Raw genomic sequence first — 12,384 nt, 5'->3', positions numbered from 1 at the left:
AGTTGGCATGGGGGCAACAAAGTGCTGAAAAAGCAAGAAATTTTGAAAAGATTCAGCTGGGTGAACATCTTGCAACTAATTAAGTTAAAAAGACTGTGTAAAAAGATTGCAGAATACTTTAAAAACAACATTCCACAAGTCAAATTGCAAATCTCATCATCTACAGTGCATAACATCATCAAAGGATTCAGAGAAATCACTGTGCACAAGGGACAAAGCCGAAGACCTTTGTTGGATGCCCGTGGCCTTCGGGTCCTCAGACGACACCGTATCACTCACAGGCATGATTCAGTCACTGACATTACTAAATGGGCCCAAAAATACTTCCAGAAACCATTGTCGGTATACACAATCTGCTGTGCCATCTACAAATGCCAAACTAAAGCTTGATCATGCATAAAGGAAGCCCTACGTGAACATGGTCCAGAAGCGCCGTTGTGTCCTGTTGGCCAAGGCTCATTTAAAATGGACTGTTTTAAAGTGGAAAAGTGTTCTATGGTCTGACGAGTCCAAATTTGACATTTTTGTTGAAAATCATGGATGCCAAAGGGGAGGGAGACCTTCCAGCATGTCATTAGCATTCAGTTCAAAAGCCAGCATCTCTGATGGCATGGGGGTGCATAAGTGCATACGTTATGGGCAGCTTGCATGTTTTGGAGGCACTATGAATGCTGAAAGGTATTTAAAGGTTTTAGAGCAACATGTGCTCCCTCCAGATGAAGTGTATTTCAGCAGAACCATGCAAAACCACATACTGCAGCTAATGCAACAGCATGGTTTTGTAGTAGAAGAGTCCGGTGCTGAATTGGCCTGCCTGCAGTCCAGATCTTTCACCTATAGAGAACATTTGGCACATCATTAAACAAAAAATATGTGAAAGATGACCACGAACTCTTCAGCAGCTGGAAACTTATATCAGGCAAGAATGAGACCAAATTACAACACCAAAACTTCATAAACTCATAACCTCAATGCCCAGACAGCTTCAAACTGTACTGAAAAGAAGAGGAGATCCTACACCATGGTAAACAGGCCCCCGTCCTAACTATTTTGAGACCTGTAACAGGCATCAAATTCGAAATGAGCTCATTTTGTGTATAAAATTGTAACTTTTCTCAATTTAAACATTTGCTATGTTATCCATGTTCTACTGTGAATAGAATATTGGCTCATGTGATTTAAAAAAAGTCTTCTAGTTTTCTTTTTATTCAAATTTAAAAAATGTCCCAACATTTCCGGAATTCGGTTGTAATAAGAGACTGAACATTCAATCAATGATCTGAAAGTGACTGCTGTTTTAAGAAGCGATTGCACAATGAGACCAATCCTCGTCCTCTCATGATAAGAGTAATGTTACAAATCATCTTTTATTTAGGTTTTATATCCATTGAGTAAAGGTGGTATAGATTCCGTGACTTCCCACACCAGAGTGAATAAGTTTAGCACAAGTTAATTACATGCATTTACTTAGTGGTTCATTAAATGTGACCTGCTAGAACTGCATGTATGAACACTCTTTAAATATACAGAGCTGTCAGCACTAAATAATGACAAAAATCACATATGGTTCTTTAGTTTTGTAAGGTGGAGAATATGCAGTGAATTTCCATTTATAAACAATGTCAGGCATAACAAATATTACATGTTTTTGCAACTTGTGAATAAATCCTTAAGTTAAACACTAGAATAAAAGGCAAAATTCAAAACATGGCAATGATATCTAAAATATCTCTCACAATATTTCCAGAATTTCTGTACCAGCTATATTTTTAGGTCACAAAGTGTCACGGTTGAACAAAAATTAAACATATCAACTTTTCTTAAATATAAACTAGCCCTAAACCCTGGATAGAGAGGCTGAATAAATGTGGCGTGGACTCTGTGAATAAGGGTCATTGTGTCAGAGACGCTGTAGAAGGACAGAGTTCCTGCACTGTGATCCACATACACTCCTATTCTAGAGGAGCTGGAGACTACAGGGAGTTCAGTCCTTTGCTTATTATGCCAGAATAAACAGCTGGAGTCAGAGCAGTACAAACTCCAGGACTGATCATCACGTGCAAATCTACAATTGTTTCCCCATCCCTTCCTGCTGATTGTCTTATATGACACTGATATAATTACCTCACCACTCCACTCAACCTCCCAGTAACACGTCCACACACACTCTCTTTACACAACACCTGAGGAACCCCATCAAATCTGTCTGGATGATCAGGATACGGCTGTTCATCATGAGTGTATTTAATCACTCTATTTCCTTCAGAGAGTACCAGGTTTTTATTCACAGTGTTTGGATCCAAAGTGAGCTGACAGGAATCTGATGAAGATAGAAAAAAACATAGTGTGCATCTGTTAAGAAATACATGACTTTCAATCATCAAAACACAAAAACATTTATTATATTGAGGTTTTTACGTATGCATGGAAAGCACCAGTGATGCTAGATACTTTATGACAAAAACAACAAAACAACAACAACATCTGCCTTGCTGTTTTGACCATCATAACTTCATGTTGGTGTGTCTGTGTGTATTTGGAGCTGACCAGTACAAATTATAGTTTGGTGAATATGTATAATTGAAAAGTCATTTCACATTTTCTATTTATTTTTTAGTGCTGTTTAAATTTTTAAAGGGTCATCGGATGCCCATTTTCCACAAGTTGATATGATTCTTTAGAGTCTTAATGAAAAGTCTATAATATACTTTGGTTAAAAGTTCTCAATGGTTGTGTAAAACAGCACCCTTTTTACCTTGTCAAAATGAGCTCTGCAAAAATCAACCCATTCTGATGGATTGTTCCTTTAAATGCAAATGAGCTATGCTCGCCCCGCCCCTCTCTTCTCTCTGTGGAGTGATGAGCCTGTTTACTTTATCCACATTCAGCGTGTTTAGTCGCTAAACTTGCTAACTATCACGTTATTAGGAAAGGTGATTTCAGAGATTCATAAAAAAAAACCTTATGCGCACTTCTGCTGTAGGTGAAGCTGGATCATGAATGATTTATGTAGATCGGGAGCCGCATACCCTTCACAAACAAATGTAATCCACTGCATCTTCAGCGGCTCGATGTCGGGAGTAAATGACAATCACTGTTCATTATTACATCCAGCAACACAACACCTCAGTCGCTCGACTGGAGATATTCTTGTCTAACTTACATCCCTTCTCTGGCATCGGGTGTGAGATAAGACGCTCATGTCAATCAACTATCATGGGGGCCACACCAACAGGCATCTGATAATGGCTCGATTTGAAAAAGGGGATATTATTTTTACAGTTAATTAAAAACCACTGCATGGATTTTCATCATTATAGGGTAGATTTGTACATACACTGCCAACACACATTAATGTTCAAACAACATGTAAAAGTGAACTTTGCATCCGATGACCTCTTTAAAGATGTTTTAGCAACTCAATCATAAACAATTAAGTTGATTTATGAATATTTTATAGGATTAATATAGTAATTTGTTGTATAATTAACAGGTATTGTTTAGTGATGAATCTTTGCATATTAACAGTATAAATGTGTCTCATGTAATTTAAGGCATTAATGTTTGCCTACAAAACAACCACTGGCTGTGCACTTTTTACCTAAATTCACTTCTTCAGACTTACGTGCCCTCTCCAACACTAGCCTTCTCTTTTGTTTTTCTATTCTATCTACATGCTGTCTTTTTATTTCTTATAAAAAAAAAGCCTTGCTTACATGTACTGTGTTAGACTATCTGGGCCTTAATATTATTGCTCTTTTGTTGATTGTCCTGACTTAAAAGTCACTTTGGATAAAAGCATCTGCTAAATGGCTTAATGTAAATGTAAATCAAGAGTGTTGTGTAGAGTTCAGGATAGTTCAGTCTGAATAATGAAATGTAATAAGAACTAAAGTCTGTCTTTTTCTTTATGTACATTTATGATTATAGAGACTTACATTGGAGAAAGTCCTCACGGGTCTCAGCTTCAGAGGTGATGATCTTAATGTTTTTTACTATGTAAACCAACAGACATTTCATTTTCAATATTGTAAATTAATATCTAATAATTAGAAATTACATTGAAATTATATCTAAACTATTTATTTTAATATACATTTTCTATTTTCTACATTACATGATATGAAACATGTCAGGAAATTTTAGGCTTACCTCTACCAGATATCTTTTCTATCTCCTCTCTGCTGAAATGCTCTAGTTTTCTCTCAGATGAGACACAGATTTACCAACATCATCAAAACAGAGACGAGAACTGACAGTGATTTTGGGTGAGTCTGTAGATCCAGGAGGAACAGAGAGAGACTGGAAACTCTACAGAGACACAACAGAAACACCAGCTAAGAACACAGAAACATTTGATAGAAACACAAACTCTATACAACAAACTCCTCAAGACTACTCTCCTGTTTGTCAGATCTCTGTTACCTGGAGGAAATGGATGTGATCATCTGTGTGTGAAAGTTGCCCTAGCTCAGCATCTCTCCTCCTCAGATCTTCAGTCTCCTGCTTGCTCCTGATCTTGCTTTTAATAGCATAAGTTCAACTGTAGTATTGATTTACTGTTAGGTGTATAACAATATTATTTGCACAAATAGACAGTTAAGGCCTTTCCACACTGTGCGCGATGCGAAATCGCGAGGCGAATCGCCGACAAATGGTACTTTCACACCGAGCGCGAACCGAATGTTCGCCTTCTGCTAATTCACGCCTGCACGCTATGGCGTCGACCAACAATTAATTTTTCAACAGTATTCAAATGCAGACCCGCAGCACCAGCAGTGTCAGAACCGCAGCCACAGAACCGGAGGTAAGGGGCAGAGTTATTGACAACGAGATAAGCATGGCGGAGAGCACGATGAGTTGTAATGTTTTTTGCTATTATATGGTAAACAATTATATTATATATTAAGTTAAGCGTTTATTTATTAAATGCTTAATTTGTGCTTTGATTTATCATCTTAATGAAGGTTGAATTTGTTGAACAATACACTTTTCGGATCGTGTGTTGTAAATAGGCTGTGAAGCTTAGAAGATGTTTATTATTCGTAAATATATTATATTATTATTCGTAACATTTGTCAAAGTTAATTGTGTGGTCCTTTCATCTCTTGTAGAGACATGAATTCAGAAATGTGACACATTACCTGAGCTGCAGCAGTGCAACTGATATGTAACGTTACTTACAATATAGAAAAGGCAGTTTTTAATTTTACGCAAATATCCGCCATGTTATTCTGTCATGTTTTCTCCCTTTTTTTTCCAAACCGCGACATACGCCAGCAGTCTCCCTTTTCTGCAAAATGCGAAACATCCGCTCAGCCAATCACAGCGCAGCATTTCACGCATTGTAAACAGTAAAGGCGGCGCTTTGAATACACCCCCCATCCCAGAGTAATGTATCACAGACATATCTGACGAATTCTTTCATAAACAAGAGTGTAAATAAGAGATTCACGGTGCATTGTAGAGAGCGATGACCTAAGATGAGTGACCCTTTTAATGATTTTTAAGGGAGTTTGTAAATGAGATATTGATTTAGTACAACAGTTAAATAAACAAGAAGTTAATATTAAGTGACTTACATTGTCTGACTATAACACTATTGCCTGATTTTGCTCTATTTCATCTTCAAAAATAGTTTGAAACAAAGTCACAACTGAGCCGCTGCACATCTCCATTCAAACACAGCGCTGTTTCGTTTACTTATGAATCAATTAACCATTCATAAAAAGAGTCACTTGATTTATTCCTGAATTAATCAGTCGATCGAACGAATCAAATGAATGATATGATTCAGAAATTAAATCAGTGACTTACCGCCACCTACTGGCAGTATTAGTTTCATTTTTATCTTCTTTTATATATATATATATATATATGTACTTGTTTTTGCTATATTGTGGGGACCAAATGTCCCCACAAGGATAGTAAAACCTGAAATTTTTGACATTGTGGGGACCAGCCTGCGGTCCCCATGGGTACAAAAGCTTATAAATCATACAGAATGACATTTTTTGAGAAAGTAAAAATGCAGAAAGTTTTCTGTAAGGGTTAGGTTTAGGGGTAGGGTTAGGGTAAGGGGATAGAAAATACAGTGTGGACAGTATACAAACCATTGCGCCTATGGAGAGTCCCCACAAAGATAATGAACCAGACATGTGTGTGTGTGTGTGTGTGTGTGTGTGTGTGTAGCAACCAATTTTTGGTGTGATTAAATAAGGAACCTTTGATTTTACATCTGTAAGTACTTGATATTAATGATATTATAGCAGTTCTTCAAGATTTCTCTGTGTTTTTTTTTTTTCTTCCAGTATTACATTCCAAACATACAGAGATGGTGGACTCTTATTCTTCTGGAGAAATTTGGGGTAGATACTGGACATTTCCTCTAGCCCACCATTACATTTACACCCCCTTCTGATCAATTTAAATAAAACTTCATTTAAATAAATTTAATTGAATTTAATCATTTTAATCAGCCAAGATATGTATATTACAGTGCAGAAACCCTACAAGACGCCCTTCCAAGTAGAGAACAAGCTATGCTTAGCAACAATGAGGTATGTCTCAAATAACACACATACACACACATATATATCTTAACATAATACATTAATGAGAAATATTAAAAACACATTTTTCTTTAATATTCTGCAATGAAGGAACTCCCAGTAATCCAACAGAAGCTGTGAAATGGCTCCATTCCAACAGACATCTGCTCAGGGGGCCAGTGGAAGAACCTCTTTTCTTTATAATGGATGAAGAAGACAACGAAAAGGCCCTCAGCAATCTCCTGGAACAATCAGAAACTTCCGGAGTGTCCTTCAAATTTCATTTTGTGTTCAGGGATGATGTGGAGTTATTGGATAAACTTCAATTTAATTTAATTAATTTTAATTTGACCCTCTAGCACTCCCTATTCTAATTCTATTCTTTAAAAAACTTGAACCATTAAGACTCGCACTCCATTCTTTTCTTGAAAAAAAAAAATAGCACTAGCTTCTCTAACTAAATTGTTTTCTATCTTTTTATTATATAATAAAAAAGATTGCCCTATTCAATTTATATTCTGTTTTATTTTTAAATGGTGCAAAATATGAAAAAAAAAATATATATACAATTATATTACACAAGATTAATGTTTTAAAATGTTCAATGTACTATAACATATCATTATGACATGCACACTTAAAGTATGCTGTTTCTTGCGAAATAATAGAAAATTACACTTTGAAACCGTAGGTGGCGCTGCTCTGTTAAAAATGTAAGCTCCGCTCCTCACTTCCGGTTCTGTGGCTGCGGTTCCGGAAACGGTTTAGACTAGAAGGGATACAGCTCTGGCTACTGGGCATGCGCACATCAGTCTAACGTTATTTTTGTCACACTGTACAACAAGAATACTGTTTTTGTATTATAGTAAGGGCTAAGTTTAGAGTTGGGGTAGGTGTACACGTTAATAAAACACAATCTAATAGGTAGAACAATTAATTTCACTGTTAGCTTCCGGTCGGAGCTGTATCCCCTCTAGCCACAACCGAATGAAACTGCTGGTGCTGCGGGTCTGCAAATTTTTAGGACTGCTGAGAGGATTACTGCCCCCCACCTAACCTCCAAGATCTTTACACCTCCAGAGTGAGGAAAACGGCTAAGAGAATCACTTTGGAACCCACACACCTAGCCCACTTCTTCTTCAAACTGTTTCCCTCTGGTCGGCACTAAAGAGCACCGACCACCAGAACAGCCAGGCACAAGAACAGTTTTCAGCCTGAACAATTAAAACATTCATAACTATACACTGTGTGCAGAATTATTAGGCATGTTGATATTCTGGTCATATTTTTTTTCCAAACACATTTTACCAATTCCAAACCACATCAGTCTTAATAACTACTGTTAATTTTGTGTTTAATCATTTATATGTGATATATAATTGTCCGTGAAGGCTGGAAGTGAAAAACTCCTTATATTCAGGTGTGCAGAATTATTAGGCATGTTTTCGTTTACAGCTAAAATGAGCCAAAAAAGAGATTTAACCCAGACTGAAAAGTCCAAATTATTAAATGCCATGAGAAGAATGCAATACTAATGCATTACAAGAATTTGCAAAGTTAAGGCTTGACCATTGGACAGTGAAATGCTTGTTGAGTCTGCATGGTCAGAAAAAACAGGTGGAGAAGAAAAGATGCATGTTAACTGCAAAAGAATTAGGAATTAAGGTGAAGAATTAGGTGCGACACCATCAGGAACCGTTTCCATTTCCGTTTCCAAATTTTGGGAGTTCATTTTAGTCCATCTCTGCAAGTCAGACTTTTCAGGATAAGAGACTAAACATGAACTCCCAAAACTTACTGCCAGATTTTGGAAGATAAATTCTTGAATCAGAGGCACAAGAGGATGTGATGCTTGTCCTTCAAGAGTCACTCTCAACTTATCTGTCTCTAAAGCATATAAAAAAACTGTCTTCATGTATTTCACAACACGTCAGCTTGTTATTCTTATTAAGTAAGGGGCATTTTTTAGGATTTTTTACCAAGCAAAGTCTCTGAGAACCTGACACATTGTACTTCTGAAGACTCCAGGTAGGTTGCAGTTCTGGAAAATGGTGGCGCTGGAGACTAAACGGTTCCTGATGGTGTCACACCTAATTCTTCACCTTAATTCCTAATTCTTTTGCAGTTAACATGCATCTTTTCTTCTCCACCTGTTTTTTCTGACCATGCAGACTCAACAAGCATTTCTCTGTCCAATGGTCAAGCCTTAACTTTGCAAATTCTTGTAATGCATTAGTATTGCATTCTTCTCATGGGCATTTAATAATTTGGACTTTTCAGTCTGGGTTAAATATCTTTTTTGGCTCATTTTAGCTGTAAACGAAAACATGCCTAATAATCCTGCACACCTGAATATAAGGAGTTTTTCACTTCCAGCCTTCACGGACAATTATACATCACATATAAATGATTAAATACAAAATTAACAGTAGTTACTAAGACTGATGTGGTTTGGAATTGGTAAAATGTGTTTGGAAAAAAAATATGACCACATGAATCCCAAACCCAGGATAGAGAGGCTGAGTGAATATGTTCTGGACTCTGTGAATGAGGGTCATTGTGTCAGAGACACTGTAGAAGGACAGAGTTCCTGCACCGTGATCCACATACACTCCTATTCTAGAGGAGTTGGAGACTACAGGGAATTTAGTCCCTTGCATATTATGCCAGAATGAGCAACGAGAGTCAGAGCAGCACAAACTCCAGGACTGATCATTATATCCAAACTCACATGTGTCATATTTGTCATTGGTGTCATTATTACCATCCCCCTTTCTCTTCCTGCTGATGCTCTTATATGACACTGATATATCCACCTTACCACTCCACTCAACCTCCCAGTAACAGCGTCCACACACACTCTCTCTACACAACACCTGAGGAAGACCATCAAATCTGTCTGGATGATCAGGATACTGCTGTTTTTCAGAAGTGTATTCAATCAGTCTGTTCCCTTCAGACAGGTTTTTATTTACTGTGTTTGAATCCACTGTGAACTGGACAAAATCTGGTGGAGACAAAACACAATCTACATCTAAATAAGAAATCTCATTTTAAAATATTAACATAAATCAATTGATAAATCAAGTGTTTTTACTTGTTTTTTAGTAACTTACACTGTAGAAACTCGTCCCTTGTCTTGCATTCAGGTGTGGGAATGATCTCGATATATTTTGCTATAAAAATTAACAGACATGTTGTGTATTAATACATACATCTTACAACATTTTGTATTTCTGCAGTAGACTATGCATTATCTCAGCCTCATACTCCAGAGCTCAAACCACCAACAGTCAGAACAGGAGACAGGTGGTAACAAAAAGGACACTGAAGATCACAGTCTCTAGCGTCGGTCGCTAGTGTGTGTCTTGAGTGAGGTGTTTACAGAGACTACTGTGCCATAAATGTCTACTTTTGTGCTCACCAGTCTTTAATTGTGGTCATGATTATATTTTACACTGAATCAACCAGACTGTATGCCAGCTATCAAAGACTGTGTGATGCATCACTTATTTCTAATAGTAAATTAATGATCAGTGCTTTACCTTTACCATGAATTTTTCTTTCTCCTCTCTGCAGAAATGTTCAAGTTTTTCTCTTAGATCAGACACAGATTTACCAACATCATCAAAAGAGACATGAGAACTGACAGTGATGCTGGGTGAGTCTGTAGATCCAGGAGGAACAAAGAGAGACTGGAAACTCTACACAGACATAAGATACAAGAGAAACACCAGCTAAAGACACAGAAACATTTGATAGAAAACAAATTCCTCAAGACTACTGTCCTGTTTGTTAGATCTCTGTTACCTGGAGGAAATGGATGTGATCATCTGTGTGTGAAAGCTGCTCCAGCTCAGCATCTCTCCTCCTCAGATCTTCAATCTCCTGCTCCAGTTGCTCCAGTCTGTTCTTCAGCTCGACTCACTGCAGCCTTTTCCTGATCTCTGATCAGCTGTGTCACCTCAGAGCGGCTTCTCTCAATGGAGCGGATCAGCTCAGTAAAGATCCTCTCACTGTCCTCCACTGCTGCCTGTGCAGAGCGCTGTTAGGACACAGAGAGAAGCATTAGAATCAGTCCATTCACTCAGATCTTACTGCTACCTCACACAGCCTGTTCCCCACAGTGAGCTTCAGTGGGACTGAAAGAGCTCCAGCACTGGCTCCTCACAGACTGACTGGAGGAGAGTCCTAACTGAGTCTGAAACAGCTCTTCAGCAGCCAGCAGTTGTTCTTCTGTTCAAAACTCACCTTGTGAGACTCCACAGCCTCTCTCAGCTCTCAAGCTCTTCTCTCTCCTCTCCTGGATTCTCTGCTGATATTTTCTCTGCATTTCACCCAGTTGTCTCTGCAGGATAAACAAATATTAGTCATAAATCTGATAGATGTTATATTGCATGTTATAAACAATGAAAGAACAAAAACTTGTGCATCCACAAAAACTGTTTTAAGTGAAAATCATTTGACTATTAATTATCTTTGACTTGAGATGTTAACATGCAGCATAAAGTTCATACCTGTTTCTCAGTCCTCTCTGCTGCAGCTGATACAGTGTCGTGGTTTTTGTGTTCATCCAACATACACAGATAACATATACACTGCTCATCAGTACGACAGAAAATCTCCAGTAGTTTATCATGCAGAGGACAGATCATCTCCTGCAGTCGTCCTGTGGCGTCCATCATTTTGTGTCGCTTTCCAGAGTGAAATTCTTCATGACGTTCAAAATGAGTCTGACAGTAAGATTCCAGACACACCAGACAGGACTTGATGGCTTTGTTTTTGTCCCCAGTACAGACGTCACACTCCACATCTCCAGATCCAGAGTAACACTGATCAGGACGAGCAGCTTGTAGTTTTGTCTTCTTGAGTTTCTCCACCACTTCAGCCAGCATGGTGTTTTTACCTAAAACAGGTCTTGGAGTGAAGGTCTGTCTGCACTGAGGGCAGCTGTAGACTCCCTTCTGATCATCCTGATCCCAGCAGCCTGTAATACAGCTCATACAGTAACTGTGTCCACAGGGAATGGCCACTGGATCCTTCAGTAGATCCAGACAGATTGAACAGCTGAACTGATTCTGAGCCAAAGAAACACTGGATTCTGCCATTTTACTGCACGCGGCACTCACATGTAGAGACATACACAACAGTTCGACAGCAGTTTAGTTTCTTTGTGAATGAGCGACCCTTTAAATGTGAGTTACATTTACGTTGCGTTATGCGTTTGGCACACTTTGGCACAAACCGACTTGCGTTGATCACATCTGATCTGTTTATTCACTCCCCTGGAATCAAACCCAGGGCCTTTGTGTTGCTAGCACCATGCTCTACTGTTACAGCTAAAGGGAAGCTGTTGCTTAGTGTTATTTGAGTTCATTTTCTCTCAATGTGATATAGATATACAAATAAGTTGTTGAGTGTTTAAGGTTCTGTGGTGCTTAGGGTTTATATGATGTAGGCCAGTTCTTACAGAAAAAGATTGACTTTACACAGATCCTCATTCTCACTTGATAATGTTACAAATCTTTCAGTTGTAATTCCATTGAGTAAAAATGGTGTGCACTCCCTCTTTTTTAATAATGATAATCAGAGGTCATTTGTTTATGTAAGGGATTTCCGGAAATTGCTGAAACCATGAGAATAAGATTATGACAGCCACAAATGGATGTGATGTTATTTATCACGGTTCATTTAAATACATTTATTTCCATTTAAAAGACAATTTCATACATAACAAATAATAAGTGATTATAAAATCAGTGAATAAATCAGTTAATGCTATATTGATAGTTAGAGTAAACATAAGAATAAATGTCAAAATTCAAAACAAGGC

At 37.9% G+C, this 12,384-nt stretch overlaps 1 long non-coding RNA gene and 1 pseudogene across 1 annotated transcript; one reads left to right on the top strand and one right to left on the bottom strand.

Annotated features, from left to right (window-relative positions):
• Nucleotides 1–1,261: 1,261 nt before the first annotated feature.
• LOC127159141 (tripartite motif-containing protein 16-like) lies at nt 1,262–11,715 on the bottom strand (annotated as a pseudogene).
• LOC127159142 (uncharacterized) lies at nt 4,797–6,990 on the top strand. The gene is made up of 4 exons (XR_007826365.1): nt 4,797–4,885; nt 6,312–6,368; nt 6,500–6,560; nt 6,663–6,990. It is a non-coding gene; the product is annotated as an uncharacterized LOC127159142 (long non-coding RNA).
• Nucleotides 11,716–12,384: the final 669 nt, after the last annotated feature.

The sequence above is a fragment of the Labeo rohita genome, unplaced genomic scaffold (genome assembly GCF_022985175.1).
Source record: "Labeo rohita strain BAU-BD-2019 unplaced genomic scaffold, IGBB_LRoh.1.0 scaffold_1934, whole genome shotgun sequence".
Lineage (NCBI taxonomy): Eukaryota > Metazoa > Chordata > Actinopteri > Cypriniformes > Cyprinidae > Labeo > Labeo rohita.
This window is presented reverse-complemented; position numbering and strand designations above follow the sequence as displayed.